The 27,630-nt window shown below is 36.4% G+C and overlaps 3 pseudogenes across 1 annotated transcript; 1 reads left to right on the forward strand and 2 right to left on the reverse strand.

Annotated features, from left to right (window-relative positions):
• Positions 1 to 221: 221 nt before the first annotated feature.
• On the reverse strand, positions 222 to 1,684 carry LOC143593125 (putative polyamine oxidase 5 pseudogene; annotated as a pseudogene).
• A 771-nt stretch (positions 1,685 to 2,455) lies between these two features.
• On the reverse strand, positions 2,456 to 15,167 carry LOC143593121 (WD-40 repeat-containing protein MSI4-like; annotated as a pseudogene). Its single transcript, XR_013146047.1, has 17 exons — positions 15,141 to 15,167; positions 14,846 to 15,070; positions 14,694 to 14,758; positions 12,468 to 12,518; positions 6,374 to 6,425; positions 6,203 to 6,277; positions 5,642 to 5,718; positions 4,860 to 5,037; positions 4,712 to 4,793; positions 4,531 to 4,604; positions 4,173 to 4,284; positions 4,002 to 4,076; positions 3,822 to 3,892; positions 3,455 to 3,554; positions 2,784 to 2,837; positions 2,557 to 2,652; positions 2,456 to 2,467 (listed from the first exon to the last, which is right to left on the reverse strand). The product of XR_013146047.1 is annotated as a WD-40 repeat-containing protein MSI4-like (transcript).
• Positions 15,168 to 26,108: 10,941 nt separating this feature from the next.
• On the forward strand, positions 26,109 to 27,410 carry LOC143593122 (pathogen-associated molecular patterns-induced protein A70-like; annotated as a pseudogene).
• Positions 27,411 to 27,630: the final 220 nt, after the last annotated feature.

Genomic DNA, 27,630 nt, shown 5'->3' on the forward strand with positions numbered 1-27,630 from the left:
ATATATAGAAAACACTAGTATTTATACCCCGCATTTGCGGGGGCAGCACTGACAATGTTGTTCGCTTATAAGCGTTTATCGAGAACCCTACAAACGTTTTGGGCACGCGACATGTAAAATATGTTCACGTCCAGTTTAAAAACATATATAATACACCAATTTAAATACCAAGAAATAAGTAAATTATAAAATTAACCCTCCTCTATGGTATTATAATTATTCTAATCCATACATTGATAGTAAGTATTCAAGAAGCCTATTTGCCTCTCTAATCCCACGCACCATGAGTTGTAGAGTAATGAGTCCTATGTGTTGCAAAAAGGACTTGAAGTGGGTGTGAACCACTTTTGGTCAATGGCTCAGCTAATGTGTCAATGTCACAACCACTTGAACCAACCGCAACATAACTAACTATATGGACCCAAAAACAAAGGATCACTTCCCCATTTAGTCTTTAAAACCTTAACAAGATTCAGTTTTGATGAGCTCTTGATCACATTCCCATTACATTGTCCACGCGAATCGGATTGATTCGACAAAAATGTAGATAAAGTTGAGGAGACTTCATCTGGAATTGTTTCAAGCTCAAGTGCTTCTTCACCAGCAAACCAAGATAACAACACTATTGATTTTTTATATATTGGTGACACCGAAGCCGTCCTCCTCATCCACCATGGGATTTTCGGATTCTTAACTTCGGAATCACCTTGGGAATTGGTCGAATTCGGCCAAATCTTCTTGACTTAATTGCATGAAAAGCTTGTTGACAACACCATACCCAATTCTTGTAATCCGGAAGTGGAGGGTTGAATTTAAGCATACCCAAATCATTGGAATCGCGTTGAGTACACCTAATGAAACTGTGACAATAACATGGTCTGCTGACAATCAAGAAAGTGTAGCTTCACTGGCCTTGTAGTTGTACCATCATAACAACCATTTTCTACTGTTCCAACTTCACTTTCAGTCAATTCTACAAACTTTTTTGCCTAGTTGAATGACCCCACATGGTAAAATTAAGGCTAATGATTCTATAATTCTTGAGTACCCTTTAGCAATAGTATAATATACTCACTCTCTGCATCATAATCAAGATTATACAAATCATTAGCAGATGTTGTATAAGTCCTTTGAGTGTTTTCTTGCATTGCGAAAATCGCCTCTTCTAACATCTTCCTATTCCAATTCTCATTCCCATTCACCTTTCTTGATTCCATTCCCCAGTAATCTTCAAGACCTTTTCTAAGAAAAGACCCAATACTCCTTCCTATTCCCATTCCCATTCCAACTATTCAAAGTTGAAATCTTTTTTTTCCCTTGAGCAACATCCATTAGATTCTTGAACACTTTTGACACATGGTCAACTAAACATGCATGGATCCAAAGCATACCCATTTTCAGAAATGGTGATTGGATCATCCATACACTCCCATGGCTCATCTGATTCCATGGAATTGGTTTCTTGAGCTATTTTATAAATTGGGCTACCACCAATTCCATGGATCCAAGTAGCACCCATTTCGACTCGATCACCACCAAATTCTCCTCCAATTCTATTCCCACCTTCAATAACACAAAGCTCAATCACCCCTTTAGCACCCATGGATTCATAAAGATTTTTTGCAGCTGTTAAACCTGCCATACCTGCCCCAATGATCACTACTCTTGGCTTCTTCACCACCATTTTGGAAACCAAAATCAACTTTTTTCAAGAAAATAAAAAATAATACATGGGTATTGTAAGAAAAGTATATTTCTTTTGTGGGTATTCAAGAAAGATTGTGAAATTAGCTTATTTCACCAAGAAGAAACAGAGTGTGCCTATGATTTAGTTATGGACAGCAAATGGTACTGGACTAAAACAGTTTATAATTGCTGTATGTACTGTGCACACGCTTGCATTTATTCATTAAAAATGTTTAGATGTTAAAGAATATTTGGTATTAATGTATTATCAAATGAAAAATATTATGTTAATTATTATGTGTTTAAAGCTAGTGAGCTGCTTTAAGTTTTTTAATCACCTACCAACAGTAGACAAACTAATGTCGGTTAACCATAAGCTTTCTTTAAGAAGGGAAACAAAAAAGATATCGTGAATCTTAGAATCAGGAAGATCCAAACGATCCGAAAACGAACAGTATTGTAAGCTCCATGTCACAAGCGAAATCTACAACTGTAATTCAAGATGTATGACTGCATACTATAGCATCAAGCGGCTACTGGTACATTTAATCAATACAACAAACCCATTCAATTTTTTTTTCTGGTAGTTACTAACATTTCATCTAGCCTCTTTACCTTAAAACTAGCTTTGAAAACTTTTGGAATTTTGTCATGATCAAATAAAATGACCAACAGAAATATAGCCCGCAAAAGACCAACCGATGCATTTTTCAATTTTAAGACAATCAGCTTCAATACTAACATGGAACTTACTTCAAATTCACCCTACCTACTTAACCACCTGCCAACATATGATCCGGCATATAATAACATTAAACATCTAAAATCTTAACATTAAACATACCAAAACAGTCTGGCTTGTTCCTATGCCTTTGGCCCGCATCCTGCAACATGAGACTTGAAGTCTTCTAACTCTGTTAACACTTCATCTCTTGGTCTGTACATCAAATCACTCATCCTCCAAATCTGCAACGCACCCATATTTGAAAACCAATCATTTCTAAACAACCAGAAGGTTCGTTCATAAACTGCTGAAAACGACTAAACCATCTAAAGCTGAAGCAAGTCAGCCAGTTTGGCAGGTTTGAAATATATACGGTCTGGTCCACAGTTAACGGTTTTATGGCTTGGTTTCCATTTAACTCTTGAAACTGTTTGGGTAAAACAAACCAGCCGTTTAACATTTATCATTTTTTTGTTATTTTAGGTATACGAAGTTATGTGTATGTATTATCTTCATGAAACATCCTAATCCTTTTTCAAAATAATAAAATATCCAAAACCAAACCGTCAAACCATGAAAACCGCAGGTTCGGCCAACCCAACCAACCATGCAGGCTTGGTTTGGTTTGCCTTTTTCCAAAATCATAATTATAGTTCAACCAATTTTTATTGAAAAGCGGCCAAACCGGACCGTGAATCCCTGCTTTATATACATATTACTCTTTTCAAATTTATTGAACCAAAGCTCGTTTTGTGCCCTATGTTTTACTTTGTTTGAAATCATATATTATATTTAAATAATCTAAGGTTTTCATATATAAATGATTTAAGAGGTTCTATTCATTTGAAATACACTATGGGTGACTTTTAACCCATTTACATTTAAAACTAATTTTTATTATTAACCATTAGATATAGTAATATAACCTGAACCGGCCGATTTACTTATAAATGCGTTGAAATTGCCACCTCCACCTCAGTTCATATGAGACGAATTGAATTGGGAATTTAAAAACTATAGATGTTGCAAGTAAATAGTAATTACCTGCAGAGTCCCACCACCACTCGTGGTTTCAACATCATCAGAAACACTTACAACGGTCCATGGATCATAAACATTCCAATGGAAGTCTACCACTTTGTCCCTGGATTACAGCAAACACAGAGAACAGTATCTAAGCACTTGAAATCCTTACAGAATCTATAGGTGTCACATGAGTACATGACCAATATTGTTTTTGTATCTAGTTGTATACTTTCTAAAATTCTGTCTAATTAAAAACATGAAAAGATATTCTCTCCATTCCATAAAAGTTCCAATGATTGACTTTGCCGATAGTTTCATGAAATACATGCAATCGATGTTCAGATAACTCTAACATAAGTTGTTATATAGATTAATGGATTCGAACCTGTGTCCACAATGTTTAAAGAACAACCCCGGAGCAGCGTTTGGAGCCCCACTTTCTACCTTGTTACCAACCTGCAACATAATGCGACAAATGATTATATATCATATTTACTATAACCCAAATTTGTTTCAAAAGATAAAATTTCCTGTAGTATTAATGTTTCAAATTAGAAAGCTCTACCTGTTCGTAATCCCATATATTTACACAACTATCCTCTGCTGAACTACCGAAGACAGAAGGCTTGTCTGGACACCACTGTAAGATACATATAATTTCAAGATAAAGCATGGAGGTTTTTAATATAAAAGTAGAAATAAATTAAATGCAAACGAAACAAAAAAGGAGTAATACATGAACGCATAGAACAGGAGCTTTGTGTTCTTGAAACTTATGAACAGGAGCCCCAACTCCATCAGATGTTAGGTTCCGGCGGTCAAACATGCAAACAGAGTGGTCAGCTGACCTGAATATCGCATCATAGAAAGAATGGAAAAAGAAGTCAGCTCTTAATTGATCTTTTCACAATTTATTTATACTCCAGCTATTACAAGAACAAAAAAAAAACAAAACCACCCAAATCAATCTTTGACAATCAGGAAGATCATAACTGATTTTATTGGTATAGTTAAAGCAACTTAATAGGACTTCTCGAACAAATAAAAATTGCAAGTTGAGTCTTTATTAGACTCTAGAGAATTTAAATGTATACCCAGTTAGAATAAGGTTTTCATCATGAGGATTCCAATCCACACAGTGAACATCAGCATTATGTGCTTTTTCAACCTAATTTAAATAAACAAAGAAAAATGAACCCACATAAGAGTATACTGATTATTAAAGGACATGATAGTCCTTAGGAGTGGGACATGTAAAGATTATTAGCAACAAACCTTCGTGATCGGGTTGGTTCCAACTCTTGCATCCCACAATATCAGACAAGAATCATCTCCAACACTAGAGAACTCCTGTGTACTTCATCAACATACAGATATTTTAATCTCAAAAGTGAAGATAATTCTATAAAATTATAAGACAAACCTTGTTGGACAAAGCTGCACATCTTCAACCGTATCTGTATGCCCCTGAAAGATCCCACGTGGCCCAAGAGAAGCATTGTCAGCAGGTTTGACGATTGATCCTTGTGGGTTGGTTGACTCTCCACTCAATGTAGATATATGGTCATGAATGCTCCATAAAGCCACAAATTTATCCTTCCCTGTAATATTAAACATGGATAACAATTACAATTCAGAATTTAAGTGATAAACTTAGTCAATCCATTGAAAACATAAATAAGGGATAATATCCACTCATGTATTCAAAAGTTTTCACCAATGCCAACTAACTAATAGAACAATCTTAGCAGCCATTTATATATCATTTTGGTGGTTTGGTTTATTCTGCCGAGGCAAACAAATGACCAAAAAATTGTAAAATGACAAAAATGGCTCTAAACTTAAAGCTTTTTAGTTGTTACTATAGAGTTGTAAAATGATTGTAAAATGCCCCTAAATCTACTCACATAAATTTTGAAACTCAATCAAGATTTTGTTGTTGCGTGGTCATCACCATCACTTTTACAGCTCTGGTCACTAGATATGACAAAAGCTATAAACTGAAAAGCTGTAAAGCACTTCATAATTTTTCAGCAACTTCTTTTGTTGAAATTGGAATCCAGCATAAGAGGGAAAAGATCTGATGCAAGGGTGATAGTTTTTTTTCTACACGGTATGCATGGGTGATAGTTAGGTGGCCTTAAGTTAAATTTTTAAATACATAAGTTGCCTACATATACATTGTCCCTATAAAAATCTTCTAACCTCCAGAGGAGGACATAAGGTTCAGTTGGGCACATTGCAAGAGCAAATTCTGCATTATCAGCATGTCCTGTAAGCACCTGCCTAATAAAGAAAAAAACTTGTTTTGATAATACAACTGCCACACAAGAAAAATATACAGGCTCAATTACTAATTGATCAAAAGAAGATAAACCTCATAAATTTGCTTAAAGATTATAAATAAAGTAGCTAAGGAATAGCCAAGTTTTCTTGTGGCCAGTTAACCAATCATGAATAAGTAATTTCATATTCAGCAATCAATCCAATAATTAATGAAGAAAATTCGCATCACTATAGATAGGAAGATTAACAAGAAAGATAAATGCTAACAGTTATCACAAATATTGTTAAATATTTAGCATAACAGAGATCCAAGCTGAATTTGCAATTCTTAACAATAAACCTTAACCAAATCTCAGACTCATTAAATTATATCAAGTTGAAAAGATTTTCTACATTTGATTGTAACTAATGATGTTTTTGAAACAATATGTCAATGCAAATAACTGGAAAAAAATTCTCTTAAGTGAAAGATGAACACACCAAATCAGCATGAGATTCAGCAGCTCCAAGAACAGCATAACGATTAGGTTGTGCTTCGATATCCCAGATAAGAACCTGATATCAACAAAGATATAAGAACTAAGAACATTAAGAAGTTCACATGATATTGAAAAATGTCAGAAAAACATGCAAGGATAATCATTTAGTAACCTCAGGGCAGTCAGTATGTGTAGCAACTATGTTCTTGTTTTGTGGAAGTTCCCTGATATGGGTAAGTAAGCGAGCAACAAGCTATGCCGCTATCCTTTTTTGAATCGCAACAAGCGAGCAACAAGACTTGAAATGTACAGTGAGATTAGGTTGACATTTTTACCCCTTGAGGTTTTTTTTAAGCTATTACTTTGGTTTTATTTTTACATGAGTATATACCCATAAAAAAATGGTTACTTCAATAGTAAATTGTAGTTTTCGTTCATTGGTTTGATGGTATTAATAGTGTCCCGGTCTTGTTATGAGTTTTTTAGTTTCTATTTTCTAATTCCTAATACTTTTGTCTAATTTATTAACTGATGTTAAATTTTTAGTTAGTTTTATGTGAAATGACAAATGTACCATATCTACTTCAACCATATCCACTAAGGGTATTCATCTGAGTTTTTTAATCGGATTCGGGGTTTTCGATTCTGGTTAATCAGGTTTTTAGTCATAAGAGTCCTACCTGTTTACCGAACTAAATAAGATTCGGGTTAATCGGTTTCGGGTTTATTCGGGTTTCTTAGTATAAGTTGCAATGCATATATTACACTTTACTTAACACGATATCTATTAATAATAAGCAAAAAATTTCAAATAAAAAACAGTTATGATACGATTATTCGTTCAAACTCATGCAGTAAACACATATATTAACTAAAAAACCAAATAAAATATGGACAAAACCAAACCATACCAACCAGTCATATTAACTAAAAAAGAAAACGTCAAATTATATCAGCCGATAAACTTTTTTACAGTATTCATTCTTCAAATTATCAACTTCATATCCGTTTGTTCTTCATCAAAAGTGGTTAGATATATATTAAGCTAAGATTACAAATAAATATTAGTAATTAAAATATCATATATATTCGGGTTAATCGAGTTAACCAGATTAACCTTTTGTAACCCCATTACCAAACCAAAATACTTCATTCGGGTTTGGGTTTCATCTTAATCGGGTTCAGGTTATTCGGGTTTCATCTTAATCGGGTTCAGGTTATTCAGGTTTCATCTTAATCGGGTTCGGATTATTCGGGTTGGATTGACTCGAGTCGGATTCGATATTCGGGTGAAATGAACACCCCTACCCACCACCAACATTGGCCGCCAACCCCCATTTGGTTAATCCTTATAACTCATTTGGTTTGCTAAAGTTCAATGAAATTCGAATATGAATCCGATTCCTAACGGTTTGCATAATTTGTTGGAATTTGAATCCTGCTGTAGTTACCAGTTTGGCATAGATACCCTATCAACATCTCTAAATACATGCAACGCAGAGAAGACGAAAAGAATGATAAGATGTATATAATATTAACTATATTGATCGATAAGATAAGACATGCCGACTGTAAATGATTTATAAAAGCATGGCTATGCCGCTATGGTCTGACACTGTTACATAATATCCAAACATATAACAAATTACATCTTAATAGAAGATAAACAAGCGATAATATTATGTGCAACTAACTCTTTTTGGATATCAAAACATAGTTTTTTTTTAAAACGATATTCATAAATTTGGGGTCATAGTAGTTATATGTGTATAATATTTTTGAAAAGTTCATTATATAATAAAATTTATACAATTTGATATGTAAATAATAATAAAATTTTAATATACAAAATACCTTCCCAAATTTACATACCCTTAAAATGGAGAGTCGGTGGCCAATGGGAGGCCACCTTATTATTCTGTTAATTAATATATTGGTCAAATTCAAAGCTTTTTTCTTCTTTCCTTTTATTTTCTTAATTAGTTTATATTATGTAAATTTTTAAAGCCGCAATATGTTAAAATAGTACCTTTTTTTAAGTCTCCGAAATCGACTCAAATCCTGTTTACACATTTTTTGTTAGGTTAACGAAGTCACCGTAACTTATGTATTTCTTTAATTTACTTAACATTTCTTAATTTTTGTGCTTATACCACCTTTTGTACCTAGCCATGTTAACGTAACCGTCTCATCTGTATAAGGTCCACTTGACATCGCGTATCTACGTCTATGTATAAATTTTTTTCCAAAATAAGTTGGGTCAAATATCATACGATTCAGGCTTATTATCATGCACGTTTCAACTTATTATACATTTTGATGTAATTTATTCCGGAAACGAGTACGCTTATGTTTCTATTTGATCTACGTTTGAAATTACATCTTTAATCGACGGTATAAAATCGAGTTAGTCCGCCGCAACGCCCAGCGGACAAAATTCTAGTTAATAAAAAAAATTGTTGTCGTTGTGTGCTACGACAACATAGTTACGTGGCACTCAATTTTTTTTTCTTTAACGGGAATATTTAATATAATTTCTTTTTTGTTTGTTCCACACATAGTTTATAAATAAGTAGTTGTGATCTTAAGTAATACTAAAGGACGTACAAACAAATAACAAAACTTTTGTTATAAAACTGATCCAAATAAAATATTGTTGTAGATTTCAAAAACAAAAGTTTATAAAGTCGTGAAAGATGATGAAATCTACGAGAAAAAATATATTTGCCTCAGATTGAGCCATTAAGGACCATAAAACGATGTTTTCTTATATTATTTATTTAACTCATAGTAATTTTTCTTTAAGGTATTTGCAATAAAAAAAATGAGTGGCTTGATATATACACATCATATAGAGAGATGGATAATACACACACATCTTTACATAATACACCAATTATACATTCACACGTCACATGTTAACCTCCAACGTTGACACATCGTCACGTTTTCATTTTATAAGAATTTAAATCTATAATTATCTTACACTAAATTTTAAAAAATTAGAGATCTTAAATCAAATCACTCCTATTATTTACTTTGGGCGGCCAACTAAACAACCCTTAAAAATATATTTTAATTTTCTAAATTACACAGTTTCAACATATGGAATATGTTTTTTTTTTCAATATTATAATAATAGGTTAGAAAATGTCCTGCTTGCGGTGCGCGCATATAATGTATATATGTGTGAACTCTCGGGTGGGCAAAAGTGAAGTTGCACTAATTTTAACGTTATTTTACTAATCTTGTGAAAATAACGTTAAAAGTGGCGGAAGGTTAAACAGGCATCATGTGGTGGCATTGATAGCCGAAAGACAAGGGTGCATGCACCAGTCAGCTGGTGTCCCGATGATTGAGTGCTATGTGCCTTATGTTCAAGACTTGATGCAAAACTACTATCGAGCCGGGGGTCTCACCGGAAGCAGCCTCTCTATCTCTATAGGGTATGTAAGGTTGTCTACATCTTACCCTCCTCAGACCCTACCATAGCTTTGCTATTGATGGGATATACTGAGTACGTTGATGATGATGATGATGATGATGATGATGATGATGATAATAATAATAATAATAATAATAATAATAATAATAGATTAGAAATAAAATGACACACTGTGTATGTTTGGTTGAGAGTTTTTAGAGCTTCTAATTTCAAGCTTTTAAGAAAACCACTCAATAAAAAATCTTGTTTGGTTGAATGAGCTTGGAGCTTTTAGGTTAGGAGAAAAAACTCCATATTAGAACGGTCTTAGGGTGTGTTTGGCAAAACTAGTTGGTGGGTGGTGACTGGAAGCTTGAAGTTGGTAAAAGGTTTTTCTTAACAGCTAGCTAGCACTAGCAGCGTTCAAATATGGAGTTTTTTCTCCAAACCAAACTTCAAGCTCCTTCAAACAAATAAGGGCTTTTAAGAGTTTTAAGAAAAAACTGATCATACTCAAAAAAGCCTTATTTGTTTAAAGGAGCTTAAAGCTTTTAAGTTAAAAGAAAAAACTCCATATTTAAACGCTACTAGTGCTAGCCACCAGCTTCCAGTCACAACCCACTAGCTAGTTTGCCAAACACACCCTAGTACCGTTATATTGAGTTTTTTCTCCAAACCTAAAAGCTTCAAGTTTATTTAAATAAACAAGGTTTTTTATTGAGCATGAGTTTTTTCTTAAAACCTTGAAGCTAAAAGCTCTAAAAACTCCCTAGAAAACATACCGAGTGAAAGACACCTTGTTGAAGGTGTATTATTTGCATAGTTTCAGACAAAAGTTTTTCTGGTTTTGTTAGTTTGGTTTTGTTTTTTGATTTTTGTATATAAATCTTTTGTATCATTAGTTTCAAGTTATAAACGAGAATCAGAAAATTTTCCTAAATTTCTCAACCATTTTAGATGGTTTTCATAGCGACTTTGCTCGATCATGCGATTCCAATTCTTGTTGCGTTGGTCTTTGATTACTAATTTATCTACTAGGCGATTGACCCCGTGTGAAAACACAGGTTGGAAATAATAACCGAAAAGCAAGAAATCTTTTATAAATACATGACAACAAACACCAAATCACTAACTTACAATGTATGGAAATATGATCAAAATCAATGAATAATTACAAATTTCCAGTTGAATGAGAAAAGAAGTGCGAAATAAAGGAATACAAATCTAACCTTGATTCAATCAGATGTGCTATTGAAGCTACAAACCTTATTCTTAATCGATTCCCAAAAGATACGGGTCATTTCATCCCCTGCACCAAAGAGCAGTAATTCTTTTTCCATGAACATGACGTTGATTCGAGAGAAGGGAGATTATAACTTGTGATACCTCAGATACTTATTATAAATATTTAAATAGAACAATCAAAATGAAGCTACTTACGATACAACAACTCTTGAGCCTTTGTACAAAGACATACCTGTAACCCCAAATTATAAGATTAAGAATACCTGTAACCCCAAAAAAATTCATTCATAGTTTTACAATCTCATCTAGTAGCACTTTCCTTTTGTAATACCTATAACCCCACACGAATGCCATTAGTTTGATGAGTGTTCCACCAAATAATAAAAGCCAATACCTTATGAGTCATTAATATAATATAAACCTTAACCTATAATATATAGAAAGTCTGAAATACTTACATTAAACACCAAAATAGAAAGTTTAATTAATACATAAACCATAATATCTTCCAAAATAAAATATTATACAAGAAAAGGATCTAGAAGTTTGAATACATAAATCCCAAATAAAAGTTCATCGGAAAGTTTTCAAAAGATCCTACTTGGCAACCTTAGTAACTTAGATGGTTTCTTCCGAGACCTTTTTGTCACCAACATTTGGAAGATCAGTATGATCAGCTAGCACTTGGCTTACCATTTGGACTGATTGGTGATTCATTTTCACAGCTTACGTCAACAACCTTCAAACAAACCACAAAAAAACTAGCTACTTGTGTTTTTAGAACTATAAAAATTGATTATTGCTTCTGTTTCTAAGAAATTAAAATAGATTAACTCACCTTAGAACAGGGAGTGATCATATATATGTTGGGAAGCTTCAGAGAGATCCACATGTTGTATCTCACAATCTAGTTAGACTCATCTGAAATGATATAACCATTGGAAAATTTAATTAATTTATATGTACGTGTATATTGAATACCAGTATATATATATATATATTGAAAACTTCAATAAATACAGAAAAAGCATTTACTTCGTACCTCTTCAACACAATCATTAGAACCAAGCAACTCGGCAAGAACCACAGGATCATCAGGACAGTATAAACATGGTATTGATTTTTAAGATTGTATTCAGAAACCTCAATTTTAAATGCCAGCTTCTTGTCAACCAACCGTCATATTTCATGCGGGAAACTCTCAGCTTCATTCATCTGCACTTGTCTTTCTCTAACATTAGCAGCTGATATATGTTCCAACAATCTTTGAGACATGAGAGTCAAACATGACAAAAGAAAGACTGCCGTGTTCATCCTGGACTCTGACCTGAACCTTAAACCTGAAAATATATATACATACATACATACAGTGAATAAACACACCCATGCATCTTTGTTCAAAACTATATATATTTCAAACGTTTTACTATTAAACCTGAAAGAAACAACTTACTTAGTCGTCACAGATCGATGTGCATTCAGAATTGCATTTGGGACATATCAAAGCAGTGGTTGGCAAATTCATAATAACATTCTCATATCTCTCTAAAAACTGACTGCAGCACACGTGCGACATGCAGCATAAAATCAGCCATACTTTTCTTGCACAATCTTTATAGTGGCAACAACGATCGACACAGGACATTTCCTGTGAATAACAAAAACCATAAGAAATCATACAATAAAGAAAACTCAAATTATATATGTAGGGCATATGTTTTGTTGGGAAAACAATGCAATTATGTTAATGTTTTGATAATGACCAACTAATTGTGACTTAGATAAATACTAGTTAAGTAAATAATGAACATAAGTCATATACATGTTTTGTACACTTGATTATGTCATGTTTGGTGATTATGCTTGTGAAGCTCCAATTAGGTAAGTATGGTTTATTATCAAGAGAGACTTAAGATAAAACTTACCTTATAAGTAAATTAACCAAACATTTAAAAGGAGTAGGATTTTCTTTTAATGAAAGAAACTTGAAAGTTTTTATAAAACTTTGGTCTTGAGTTTTTAAAAGAAAAAGATAATGTGTTGGTGAATGGATAATGGTTGACTAGAAAAGTTTGTATAAAGATTTGGTCTTGCAATTTTAAAAGAAAAAGAAAACATAGTTGGTAAACTAGAAAAGCTTTTTGCAAAGTTTTTATAAAACTTTTGTCTTGTGTTCCAAAAGAGAAAAAGGAAGAGTTGTTGGTTGTTGATGCATGGTCAAGTCACAAGCATGGAATTGGTATTGTCTTGTCAAGGAATGGTCAAGATTGTAAGCATGTTGATCATGTTTTAAAAGGTTTTTAAAGAGAAAAGGTGTTTGGCCATTTATAGTTAAAAGTTCAAATTGGAGTGGTTTGGTGTAACTAAGTTAGTGGAATGGTGTTGGGTAAGTCTAGGAAACTGATTAGTTGAAAAGGAACCAAGACAAGACCAAATAAAACGTTCAAATTTGATTTTTGAAAAGTGGACGTTCAGGTCCACGGTCGACCGCGGTTCGACCGTGTCTGACACCCGAACCAAAAGTTGTGTTTTGCTTTTTGGTCTATATATAGAGGACTTAGCTTTCATTTCAAATGACCCCTTTTGCTCTAGATAAAATACATACATAAAAACAATCTCTCTCTTGATATTGATCATACTTGTAGTTGTGTTTATGAGATTGTGAAGATCAAAGAGCAAGAAATAGAGAAGTGTTCAAGTGCTCAAGTGTTTGCTTTGTTGAAAGCTTGGTTGTATGAGTATTTGTTAAAGCTATCTTGAAATAGCTTTTGTTGTAATTGTGAGGGGTCACACTATCTTGAAATAGTGTTACAATTTGTGAGTGTTTGAGAGCTTCCACTATCTTGCAATAGTGAAGGAATTGTTGGTTGTAAAGCTAGCTCTTGGGAGAGTTAGTGTAGAAGGTTATCACTGCCTTAGAAAGTGAAGCATTGTACTTGGTGATCCCTACCGTTTTAGGGAGACGTTTTAGTGGAGCAACTCTCGACGTGGAGGTCGGGGAGAGGACGTAGAGTTGGTTTGTTAACACCACTCGAACCTCTATAAATCGGTTTTGTCTTTCTAACTCAAACTATTTACTTGTTTGATATTGCAATTCATTGATCTTGGTTGTTAAGTTACAAGAGTTAAACAAGTTTTCATAAAGAATAAAATTAAGAAAAACAATTCACCCCCCCCCCCTTCTATAATTTCATCAACATGCTTTCTTGGTGTGTCAACAACAAATTCTTGACGAACCGGGTACACAGTTTGAATTGAGAGCACAATCTGAGATCTATCACTTCCTGGTTCAGCATGAGTCTTTAAAAGCCTAGCTCCAAAAAATTAACGTAATTAGTTACTTTATTTCTAAAGACTATAAAAGATATTTATATCTAAAACACCACATTAACATTAACATTAACATTTACCTTCTTAGATCATTTGATTTCAGGGTTCATGAAAACTCTGGTTGCAAACATGTCACTATGCACTTGAAGCTCCCCTAGTGAGGTTCAGCAATTTAATTAAAACATTTGAAACCCTAATTAACCATTTTTAAGTATATAGCAAACAGTTTGTATTACCTTTCCAAGACTTAATTTATCCTTCCATGCTGAATTATAACCATCAGATGTTCATTTGCAGGGTGATTCAAAACAAAGTTGCTATAGCTCTGTGCATAATCATTCCATAATGTACATGTCAATGTATGACCCCTACAGGAAAGATGTCTTCATAAGTACGTTGTCAGATTGTATTAATATTAATATAATATATATGCATTGTGAGACAAACAAAAGCTTACTCCTCATCTTGTAAATCAAACATCATTCTTTTTTACTGTTTTGGAGGTTCTCCAAATTTGTCAAGAGATCCAGAGTGAACAACGTACAGTTCCACAAACATCTGCAATGCAATTAATAATTTGTGATCTTAAAAAGCACCATACATAATAATGTTAGTTGTAAATTTGGAAATAAAACACATACCTACTGATGGAAGTTCACTTTTGGTTATCAATTCTAGTGGAACAAAAACAAAACCATACTCAACACCTTCCCAGCCATTAACTTTAGTACAACCATAAATTATTACTTTATACTTATCACTGTTACTTCCAACACCAAACTTGGACAGGATAACCACATCATCTTCTTTAAGCTGTGATTCAAACTTAGGCACTAAATGCTTTCTAACACCAGCCTGTATCCTTGCTCCCTGACAAAAAAAACAGAAGCAAATACATGTGATACTACTATATTCACAAAAACCTGATATTCAACTTTACATCACTGGACACTGGTAGGTCAATCATTCACTCATATTTTTAACACACAAATGTATGACCCTACAATGTTTTTGAAAATCCTAAAATATGTATTACCCTAAAACAAAGTTACATGTGATACATAGTAAACATCAAAATGATATTCAACTTTACATCACTGATACATAGTAAACATCAAAATGACACTACAATGTATTTGAAAACCCTAAAACAAATTTACATGTGATACTATATCCACAAAAACCTGATATTCAACTTTACATCACTAGTATAACACTGATACTGATACAGTTCGAGTAAGATAGTGAACGAAGAACAATGAAAAGAACGAGAAACTTTAATAATACTTCTTCAAAATAAAAATCAATCAACTAAAAGATGGTTCTCCAGGGTGTTTTAAAGACCCAACCTAGAGATAAGTACGAGCTAAACAAATAAGGATAAAAACCACAAATAAAGTTAGTTTGAAATTCAAATACAAAATAGAAACAAAATAAAATAGATAATGATCCAACTTGGTCTTCACTTTGTTGCATATCCAGATTCCCCCCCTGAGTCGTATCTCGGATCCGGTTCATTCAACGGGTCGGCTGCGTTCTCGCTCGGGCCGAGTTCTAGGTCGTGACCCGTATCATCCTCCCCATCTTGAAAAGGACTCGTCCGAGGTTCAAGACTATCATCAGTTTCGGACACATACGGTACTAAATCGGCGACATTGAAAGTGGCAGACACATTATAATGACCTGGTAGATCAATCTTATAAGCATTGTCGTTAATACGTTTCAGAACTCGAAATGGACCATCAGCACGTGACTGCAGCTTACCAAACCTACCAGCAGGAAAACGTTCTCGTCTCAAATGGATCCACGCTAAATCTCCTTCCTTAAACACAACTTTACGGCGATGCAAATTAGCCCGAGTTTGGTACTGCAAGTTATGTTTGATGATCTGATCACGAACTTGCTTTTGAATTTCTTTAATCTGATCAGAACGGTCGGCTCCATCCTCACTAAAATGAGTAGCATCTGGCAGCGGGGTAAGGTCCAACGGGGTAAACGGGTTACGTCCGTACACCACAAAGAATGGGCTCCTCCCTGTTGAACTATGATTCGAACGGTTGTAAGCAAATTCAGCCTGAGCTAGTATCATATCCCACTGTTTAGGATTATTACCTATAAGACTACAGAGCAACTTACCAAGGCTTCGATTTGTTACTTCTGTCTGCCCGTCTGTCTGGGGATGGTGCGAACTGCTGAACTGTAGTTTTGACCCGAGTCGCTTCCACAAGGTACGCCAAAAGTGGCTAACAAATTTAACATCACGATCCGATGTTAGAGTTTTTGGAATTCCATGCAATCGAACGATTTCAGAGAAATATAGCCGTGCAATGTTGCTCGCATCATACGTTTTTGCACATGGAACAAAATGAGCCATTTTAGAGAATCGGTCCACCACCACCATAATCGAGTCTTTCAAGCGTTGGGTGCGGGGCAATCCCATAACAAAGTCTAAACTAACATCTTCCCATGGGGCATTTGGAACAGGTAGCTGTGTGTATAACCCCGCGTTCATATGGCGGGTTTTGGCGACCCTACAAGTATGACAACGTTTAATGAGTCGGGCGACATCTTTCCTCATTCGAGGCCAATAGAATCGGTCATTGATCAACCCCAATGTTTTATCCCGTCCAACATGCCCAGCCAAACCACCCTGATGGTTTTCTAAAATAATTGAGTCCCGTAGAGAGCAACGCGGAACACACATTTTAGTTCCGCGAAACAAGTACCCGTCATGTTTAGTGAATTCATGATAAGGTCGGGCGGGACGGGTGTTCCATGCCTCTGTGAAGTCGGGATCGTCATGGTACAGTTGGCGAAATAACTCAAGTCCATTGACCTGAAGTTTCAAGATTGTTACCACGCTATGGCGACGACTTAAGGCGTCAGCGACTGTATTGGCAGACCCAGCTTTATGTTTGATTACAAACGAGAATTCTTGCAAGAGTTCGACCCACTTGGCATGTCGTGAATTTAGTTTGCTCTGCCCTTGTATATACTTGAGTGCCTGGTGATCCGAAAATAAAATAAACTCGGCTGGCAACAAATAATGCCGCCAATATTCGAGACTCCGAATGATAGCATAAAACTCCTTATCATATGTGCTATACCGCCTCCGTGTATCGTTTAACTTCTCACTAAAGAAAGCGATGGGACGATCACCTTGGCTAAGAACACCCCCAATCCCAACGCCGGATGCGTCACATTCCACTTGAAACACCATGCTGAAATTTGGTAATGCCAAAACCGGGGCTGTAGTGACCCGTAAACGTAATTCGTCAAAGGCTCGTTGGGCAGCCTCTGTCCATGTGAATTTAGTGCCCTTTAGGCACTCAGTGATTGGGGCAACAACGGTACTGAAATCCCGAATAAATCGGCGATAGAACGACGCCAAGCCATGGAAGCTACGTACATCATGTAAGGTGGTTGGTGTCGGCCAACTGGTGATTGCTTCCACTTTAGACTTATCCATCTGAATTCCTTTACCCGACGCTATGTAGCCGAAGAAAAGGACCTCATCTGTCAAAAAGTGGCACTTTGTTCGATTAGCATAAAGTTTTTGAGCCCGGAGAACAAGAAATACCTCGCGAAGGTGTTGTAGGTGTTGTTGGTGATCACGACTAAACACCAAGATATCGTCAAAGTAGACGACCACAAAACGCCTGATAAAAGGTTTGAAGATGTGATTCATGAGCCTCATAAATGTGCTAGGCGCGTTAGATAACCCAAACGGCATTACCATCCATTCATATAGTCCGTCTCGAGTTTTAAATGCCGTTTTCCATTCATCTCCAGGGCGTAGTCGAATCTGGTGATAGCCACTACGCAGATCGATCTTAGAAAAAATCGAGGCCCCGTGTAACTGGTCAATTAAATCGTCGAATCGAGGAATAGGAAACCGGTATTTTATAGTAATTTTATTGACTGCTCGACTATCAATGCACATATGGTACGTGCCCCCTTGCTTTGGCACGAGTAATGCTGGAACAGCGCAAGGACTCATACTTTCACGAATTAGTCCTTTCTGTAACAATTCCGTGACCTGTCGTTGTAGTTCACCATATTCCTTGGGATTCATTCTGTACGCGGGCTTATTCGGAATGCTAGCGCCCGGTAAAAAGTCAATACAATGTTGTATTTCTCTTGTGAGCGGTAGACCTGGTGGAATATCGATTGGAAAAACATCCTTAAACTCATGTAAAAGAGGGTGTAACTGAATGGGTGCTTCGGGTATAGCTTCGTTCACTTCTGTGATGACAAGCGCGAAGAGGAGCGGGACGGGTGTGATCCTGGTGTAGTCTAGGAATTCGGATTTGGGAAGTACCAAAGCTGTTGTCGCTGTTTCCCGAGCGTCTAATGGCGCTAACGTGATGTTTACACGGTCTTTCTTGAAAGTATACGTGTTGCGAAACCCGTCGTGTTTAGCCCGGCGATCATATTGCCAAGGTCGACCAACCAACAGATGGCATGCGTCCATCGGTATTACTTCACACCATACTTCATCGGCGTACTTGTCACCAATCGAAAAGTTTACTAGGCACCGTTGATTAACTTTTACAATATTACCTTTTTAAGCCATGTTAGCTGATACGGTTCCGGGTGTTGCTCGACTTGTAAGCCCAACTTCTCAACCATGTGAGTTGCTACCATATTTTCACAGCTTCCGCCATCGAGTATGACCATGCAAACTTTTCCCTTGGTAGTGCACTTTGTTCGGAAGATGTTATTACGCAACCAAAGTGTATCATCAGTACCTTTCAACATGGAGGCGTTAAGAACTCTTTGAACCACCAATGCTTCTCCTCGATCAGGTTGAATAACCTCCTCCTCCGTGTCATACCGAGGCATCAGGTCATCAACTAGGGACACTAAGTGTTTGTTGGAGCAGTCTCGGGCATAATGTCCCATACCTTGACACTTATAACATCGGACAATACGTGTGCCCCCTGAACTTGACCCACTGGCCGGAGTGGTGTCAATTCGAACCTGGTTCGGTGTGACTCGGGCACTTGGGTTTGGTGTCGATCGAGCTGGTGGGGTAGACCGAGTGGTCTGGATCCCCTTTGATTTATTACGGAGTTGTTTTTCGATCTTTAGAGCCAAGTTACACACATCCGTAAATGACCAATATTGTTGTAGTTGAACTACATCAGCAATTTCAGGTTTTAACACCCCAAGGAATCGAGCGATTACTTGTTCATCTTCTTCATCCGCTGAACACCGCATACGTAACTTATCAAACTCGGCAATGACCTCAGCCACTGTCAAACCTTCTTGTTTCAGATTGTGATATTCAATAAAAGCTTATTGCCTGTAATTGATTGGGAGAAATTTTGCTTGTAACAGTTTTTTTAATTTTGCCCATGACTTCACCTTGGATTTTCCCAATTGGGCCCTTTTCATCTTGACGTGGTCCCACCATAGAGACGCATATTTGGTAAACTTGATTGCTACGACTTTGACTTTGAGACGATCTGGTATCGCTCGCAATTCAAAGATCCGTTCGACCGTACTCAACCATTCGATGAACTCGTCTGGTTGAGTCTTACCTTCGAATTCAGGAATTTCTACCCGTAAACCCAGACTCCTCAATGGATCCTCCCGGTAGAAATCTTGATCTCGTTGGCGCGGAAGGCGACCAAAGGGATTCTCCTCGGTCTCAGTATCATCGTCCCTGACGAAGATGTCTGATTCCGTTTCCTCTTGTCGTTCCTCCAGTTGCAGTTCTAGTTCTTGAACTCGTTGTTGCAGTCGTTCGATTTCATCATCTCGGTCATCCCGTGGCTGGCCAATCGGACCTCGACCACCGCCTCTGCGGTTGGTGCTGCGAGTATTGTACACGCGGCTGGCCATAGTATCAGGCTTTGATACCACTTGATACGGTTCGAGTAAGATAGTTAACGAAGAACAATGAAAAGAACGAGAAACTTTAATAATATTTCTTCAAAATAAAAATCAATCAACTAAAAGATGGTTCTCCAGGGTGTTTTAAAGACCCAACCTAGAGATATGTACGAGCTAAACAAATAAGGATAAAAACCACAAATAAAGTTAGTTTGAAATTCAAATACAAAACAGAAACAAAATAAAATAGATAATGATCCAACTTGGTCTTCACTTTGTTGCATATCCAGATTCCCCCCCTGAGTCGTATCTCGGATCCGGTTCATTCAACGAGTCGGCTGCGTTCTCGCTCGGGCCGAGTTCTAGGTCGTGACCCGTATCAGATACAACTTGGTAGGTCAATCATTCATTCATATTTTTAACACACAAATGTATGACTGATACATAGTAAACATCAAAATGACACTACAATGTGTTTGAAAACCCTAAAATATGTATTACCCTAAAACAAAGTTACCAACACAGATTATATATGTACTAGCTCTTAAATGTGAAATATCTTACCTCAATAAATACATTAAACTTACTGACACTATCAAACCCAGCTCAAAATTACAACATTTAATTGAACTAAACACTAGGAGTGTGCGTTCGGTTTTGAGTCTTAACCGTAACCGAAACCGAAACTTTCGGTTAATTCGGTTTCGGTTAATCGGTTAATAGGGGATATTCGGTTCGGTTAACCATCATTAGGCTAAACTCTAAAAAGCCAGGAAAGTAGTTAAGCCAAAAAAAGAAACTAATGAACCTAAGGTAAAGCAAGCTTAAAAGACAATAAAATTAATTATAATCTTGATGTAAATTTTTAGATTTTAGACTTACGTCCTTGATTACTTTACTTTGAATGTCATATACATCCTCGTACGTGTTTATAGCTAGCTTCTCTGGACGTACTATTATTATCCTCCTTCCATCCATGTGGGATGCCACAAATTAAGTTCAAACTAAGCTAGATAATATATGGTGTTTTGTGTTTGGGTATATATGGTACGAACAACAAATCAAAATTTACCAACGATTTGGATTTTAGTTTCATATATGCATGCATCTACGGTTCCAGAATTTTATTTATGATTTAGTAGTTTTAGTTTGATTTAGAAAATAGATTGAAAAGCAATCCAGGAGGTTTAGGATATTAATTGTAAACAAAACAATGGAGTTTTATTTCACTCACGGTAAAGCAATTCCTTCCTATTACAAGTAAAATGGTTAAGGCTTATAAATCATAAGAGAAACAATCATGGAGAAGAAAAGCAGCATATTGTATGTATAATCGGTTCGGTTTGGTTCGTTTATACCATACATCAAAACCATAACCGAACCGTAATGTTCGGTTAACTCGGTTATGTGCTCACCCCTACTAAACACTATGAAACTCTAAATGTGAAATTCAAGTGGAAACATCCCAATTATTAATATTAAAAATATGTATTACCTTTTCATCGATGAGAATAATCTCCAATATCCCATACCTCTGAATCCACTTTCACTTGATATTCCACAAATCTCGCTCAGGATTAAGCTCGCCGGAACCAGATCGAGCTTGATGATGACTGCATGTTTAACTCGTTGTAATGGCGATGTGAGAAGATGGAAGTGGAAAAGGTGAATGAAATATATAATGAGATGATTTTATTTTATGAACAATAAATATAACAACTTAATTTAAACAATGGCGCTCAAAAGTTTTACCTCGGTAATGGAAAACGAACAATGATTCCAAAGATCTCTTTTAACATTGAATTTGAATTTGATCCTTGAATCTTGATCTTACTCTCCTTGCATCTCCCGCCATTGTTCTCGGTAATCGAAGATGTCATTTTTCAATAGAGTTAGATTTGACCATGCGTGAAAAAACAGGCTGTAGTCATAACTCTCCACCTCCAGGCATTATGCGTCACGTGGCGCCCGGTCATTATTAATTTTATTTGTTTTTTTAAATACTAAATCATTTAAATAAATTAACATAAAATTAAAAATTATATTAAACTTCCAAATAAAAAATACACTAAACTAAATTAAAAAAAAATACATCAAATTAAAATAAAAAAACATAAATAATACTTATAAAACTAAAACTCATTTATATTTTTCTAAAATTTTCGCTCGTCGAGCGGCGTTTGGAGATTGAACTATCGGGTCGTCTTTGGATAGCTCGTTTGATAAAATCTCGATGTCTTTGTCCATCCCATTCCTTCGAAGTAGGTCGACGGCGTCCAAATTTACTTGAAGTCTTTGGGTTCCAAGTTGGTGTAAATCTTGGAGTCGAGAGTTCATTAATTGGAATTGGCTTTCCAATTCGGGATTCGAACCCGTTGCCGACGACGAACCGGCCCCTTTCCCCTTTCCTTTGCCTTTGGTTCTTCTACCCCCCGGTCGAGGCATGTCGGTAGTATTCACGGGGTCATTATCGCTTAAGTTGAAGTTTCGAGCGTCGGAACGGGGCGTGTCTGGATCAACCGAAGACGATGTTTTAGACTTTTTTTTACTCAGGCCACCGTCGGCTTCGGCTTCGGCATCCAACACCAAGCCCCATTTTGGGTGAAACCTCAATAGGTCTTTCCAAATGCCAAAGTAGTTGAAGGTCCCGCCGACCTTATGTTGAAACTCAACCAACGCGTTATCCATGACTTCCACGTCCGAGGCACCGCTACTCCTAGTTCGATTCATCCGAGAGAAAACCGTATGGAAAGCCATGCATTTGGTGTTCATGTCGACCCATTTCGACAGTAACGAATCTTTTTCTCGACGCGAGTCCCCGCCAAGGTGTGAAACCTCTCTATAATTTTGTGCCAAAATACCCCCGTTTTTTGATAGTTCGCTAAAAAGATAAAAACATTACAATTTTAATGTTTGTTATAAGAAATTTAAAAAAATATATATGCATTTTAAAAACCTACCGCATTTGGCATCTTCCGATATCTGGCACCAAGCACGAGCACATAGTATGCACTCGTCGGGACTCCACTGGATCACCGTCTTTCAAACCCGAGGTTCGCCGGCGGGCTTCTTTGCGTGTTTTTTCGAACGTCCGCGTTGGTTCGAACCGCCTACGGTCTCCGGGACGGGTTGTGTCTCCGGCACGAACTCGACCTCGGGTTGGGTCTCCGGGGCGGGTTGGGAACCCGAACCGGAAAAAATGTTCGTCGCCGGGTTTTGGAAACCGGGCACCGCATTTGGCATACCGTTTTGTAGATATGCAATGTACGCGACCATTTGCGGGTCATACATTTGCGTGACGGGTACGGTTGGCGTCGGGGCGGTAGATTGGTTCGGTTGTGGATTTTGGTTGGGTTGACGGGCATATTGACCGAAACCGATAATATTTTGGTTGTTGTTTGGAAACATGATAGTATAAATATTAGTGTAAAAGATATAAATATTTGTGTAAATTGGTATAGATTGGAAGGAATGTGTTAAAAAATATGAGTTTGGTTTGTTTATATAGTATAAATATAATTAATATAAATTTTTTTTTTAAAAAAGCCCAACGGCTCCAAGACCAACGGCTTTTTTTGGATCTGCGTGCCATTCTACGCGTTTTAGATACAACGCACAAAAAAAATCAACATAACGCATGGGGGCGGTGTACCCCCGCGTTTTCATCAAAACGTTGGCCACTACACCTGGTCTTAGATTTGTATTGAATTCATCATCATCATCATCATCATCATCATCTTCGACTTCGACTTCCTTTCTTTTTACTGATTGAGCATCAAATTTTGTCTCTTCAGGAGCTATAATAATTTCTGTGTTAATTCCATCACTTTAACATTTTGTTGTTCTTTGCTCCTTTGTACTTAATTCCCAACTACGCAAAAATATAGAATCTTGTATTAATTAAGAAATTCAAATCTAGAAAATAGACTCATCACAAATAAAACTCTAATTTTTTTTTACTAACGAGAGAGAAAAAGAAAACAGATAAAAGACCTTTAAGTATCAAATTTTATTTTGTCGATCAAAACTAACAAGATAACTCACGTCTCTACAATAATTACTTTTATTAGTCAAATAAAAAAACCGTGTTAAATTGTTTTGATGTGAGGTTGGGAAATAGTAACTTGAATTTCAATTATTAAAACGTTAGTAATTAACATAAATCAATTGAAAATTCCAACTTTCGCCTATTGGCCGCTAGCACTCCCAATTTATAAATTGGTCGCTAACACTCCCAATTTTTCACAAATTTTCATGTACCATTCCCGTCGTTAAAAACACTAACGTCGTTCGTGTTTGGGGCAAAAAGTGTAAAATGGCTTAAAGGTAAAATCAAAACCTATTTTAAATATATCCCACCAGCCACCACCATCACCTTCCTTCACTGCACTACCTACTACCATCCACCACCAACCGACACCTCCAGCCATTACCTATAACCACCCACCACCACCACCACCACCACCACCACCACCACCACCCAACGCCTATCACCACTACTGCAACCACCCACCACCCATAACCACCCCCCCTACGCGCAACAGCCTCCACTACCACCACTACCACTACCACCACCACCACTACAACCACCCACCTAACACTGTCACCACCCACCTACCACCACAACCACCACCTGGTTCGTGTAGCCGGTGATGGTAGGCGGTAACAGATGGGGTGGCGGGTGGGTCGGTGGTTATGGTGGTTGCAGTGGTGGTGGTGGTAAGTGGTTACGATGGTGGGTGGTGGTGGTGGCAGGTGGTGACGGTGTAAGTAGTGTGGTGGTAGGTGGTGGCGAGATGTGGCGACGGAGGGAAGTGATGGTGGTGAAATATATATTTTTAAAAAAAGTTTTGATTTTACCATTAATTTAGCCATTTTATATTTTTGATCCGAACACTAACGACGTTAGCATTTTTTAATGACGGGAGTACAACAGGGAAATATGTGAAAAGTTTGGAGTGCCAACAGCCAATTCGTAAGTTGGGAGTGGCATCGGCCAATAAGCAAAAGTTGAAAGTATTAAAATCCAATTTCTCATTAATTTATACAATATACAATATTAAACTATCAAAAGAATAGAAAAATATGGTTAGGGAGAAAATTGATGAGAGTGAGAAGGCTAAGAAGGATCCAAATCAAAACAAAATGAAATATAACTTACAAACGAATTCGAATTTTAAAAAACCGCTTTAGAGACTTTCTTTCCCTCGTTATCGGGGTTCCTAACCCAGGGAAAAAAAAGAGAAAACTTTTTTTTCGCCCCCACCCCCAACCCGTAAACCTAACACCCCCCAACCCGTAAACCTAACCCCCCACCCACCCCTCACCCCCTCCCCCCACTCCCACAAAACCTAAACCTAAAGCCCCCTAAAACCACCCTAATATGCTTATAAATTAGCGGACATATGTATCATCTTATTAATTTAGTTATAGTCATCTAAAAGGGTCTATGACTATGATAAATTCAAAAGGCCCGACCCTTTAATCTATGTTTGATAATGAGTTTTTAAGAGCTTATAACTTTAAGCTTTTAAGAAAAACCTCATATTTAATAAAAAAAAACTTTATTTGTTTGAGGAGTTTAACGCTTTTTAGGTTTGGAGAAAAAACTCTATATTTGAACGTTACTAATGCTAGCTGTTAAAAAAAGCTTCTACCAGCTTCAAGCTTATAGCCACCAGTTTAAGAAAAAGCTTTCAGTCTAATATTCATAAACACATGAATTTGATGATCATAGTTTGACTACTAACACATGAATTTTACTCATTTATCTTTTCTCTCTATATTAAAAAAATTAACTACAAACTCAAGGAAAAGATAAACATGTCGGCTTGCAATATAAAATTAGTATGTTGTTAAAACGTAATCAAACTTATATAACCCACATGACTTTGATGATCATAGTTTTGACTCATACAATATCACATATAGAAAATTAGAAATAAAGACAATGATCTAAATTGTCTTCATTAATGTAAACACACTTTTTTTTATATTTATATCACCTTAATTTACATGTCTATAAACACATAGGTAGTCCACAATCTTTGTCTTCAGTTTCATCAACATGACAATTGCTTCCATGTTGAATTCCATAGCCGATTGGTCCACACCCACTATTCTTTTTTGTGTTCTTAACCTCATGATTGTCTCCATCTTCATAGCTTCTAACTTTAAGTCACCCAACTATCATAATACACCGAGTCAACTCATTCGATCACCTTCGTTGCTAGAACGAGTCAAGTCTTTGAATTTATCATCCTTCTACACCACCCCGGGATCATATGATCCGACAAGTCAACTCAGTCCTCGCCCGTCTCTTTTGCAACGAGTTAAGTCGACTGATTTTTCTTTCTCTTCTTTCCACACTAATTCTGAGGAGCGACCTGGTGGCTCGCCAACTGAAGGAACTCGAACTCTTTCATTGGTGGATCGAGTCAAGTCGTTCAAACTCGCCTCTCGGTTCAACATTCCGGCCACGCATCTTCCGGCAAAGATGAAATATCCCACATCAACCCAGATCATGATTCAGTTGAAGACCACAATAATGTTACAAGTGCTAAGTCGCATGACAACGAGTTAGCTGATTGTAAGCACTTTTTCTTGTTATATTACACTAAAATATTAAATAGTTAGTAACGAACACATATATTGGGTAATATTTAACATAGTTTATAGGAATTATTAATAGTTATAAACTATAAATCACGTGACACTGCTAGTTATGTATAACATATATAGTTTTTAGGAGTTATTAATAATCTGGAGAAACATTCTTAGGCTCATAGATTAATGACACATGACATTACTAGTTACTTATTTATTAGAAATCACCTTAGTTTCCCACTAAAATTTTGGTTGGAAAAAACGTTTCTCATTGATTTCCGATAAAAAAAAAAATGTTTTGTCGGAAAAATAAGTGGTTGGAAATTTTTTCTGACCGTTTCTCATAAAAAAATGTTTTATCGGAATTTAGTATTTATAATTTCCTGACTACAATTTATATTTTATTTTTGGTTTTGACCGTCACCGTTTTTTAGTAGTGATAGAGTTGAGTGTATTTATTACTTGTATGATCACGTTTTAATATATATTTATTGTAGCAGCGAAAAAGTCTGGTGTGACTCTGGCCAATAGATCACCGAGCAAGCTAACAAAACCCGGTAGCGAGAAGAATGGGGCAGCATCAGATGGGGAAGAGAATGTTGCTCGTAGGCGGCCGACAACAAAGAAAGCTGAGGTTCGAGTGCATGGTGAAAGTGTAGATGCAAAAGCCGATGATTTCATCAAAAGGTTTAAGCAACAACTAAAATTACAAAGACTTGATTCTCTTCAGAGATTGAGAGAAATGTTGAATAGAGGAACATGATCTTCTGCTTGAAATTAAGAGTTTCTTGACGTAAATGCCCATGTATATGGAGTTATAATCTTGTTTATTTAGTTTTACGTATGGGTAATTTTGTCATTGGATTGTTTGTTGGTATTAAAGTGGGCCGAACGGAGTGAAGCACCGATAGTAGATTATTTTCTAGTGATGTTTCTTCAATACTCGTTTCCTTTTATCCTTATGAGGATTGTGTGTAGTAGTT

The sequence above is a fragment of the Bidens hawaiensis genome, unplaced genomic scaffold (genome assembly GCF_021521415.1).
Source record: "Bidens hawaiensis isolate Kalapana, Puna unplaced genomic scaffold, B.hawaiensis_p1.1 tig00041706_1, whole genome shotgun sequence".
NCBI lineage: Eukaryota > Viridiplantae > Streptophyta > Magnoliopsida > Asterales > Asteraceae > Bidens > Bidens hawaiensis.